This window comes from Octodon degus, unplaced genomic scaffold, assembly GCF_000260255.1.
Source record: "Octodon degus isolate 3935 unplaced genomic scaffold, OctDeg1.0 scaffold00427, whole genome shotgun sequence".
Classification (NCBI taxonomy): Eukaryota; Metazoa; Chordata; class Mammalia; order Rodentia; family Octodontidae; genus Octodon; species Octodon degus.
In genome coordinates this window covers 407,947-408,422 of record NW_004525003.1, presented here as the reverse complement: position 1 = coordinate 408,422, position 476 = coordinate 407,947, and positions in this window count along the sequence as shown.

Here is a 476-nt window from a genome sequence, read left to right as displayed (position 1 = left end):
ATGAGAAGTGGCAGGAGTTAATGGAGGGGCATCTCCTAAAGCCCAGCCCCAACACTCTGCACAGTAGTAACCTGCCCGCCTTTCCAAGAAAAGAATTTAGGCTCCCCTGGCAGCTCTCCTGATAATCAGCATTTGCAAGTGTGAGTTCCAGGGAGAAGGGTTCAATCTGGAATCTTACATAGGGAGATTGGGGGTACCCTGAACTATGTTTATAGATCATGTCACCTTTTCCAGAGTGTTTGTGAGAAACAGCCATGTCCCACACCTAACTACATCAGTTTAAACCAGGTCTGTCCTAAGAAATAAGGGAGGAACCTTCCCAACCCTAGAAAACTGCTGTGCATCTGAATTCTGGCTGGCAATCTTGCAACTCAGTGAGGCCCTTTCTCAAGAATGTAAAACAGGCTAGGGTTACATTCAGTGCAAGGGCCCTATGCTGAATATCAGCTTGGAGGGAAGGGAGGGAAGCAATGCAG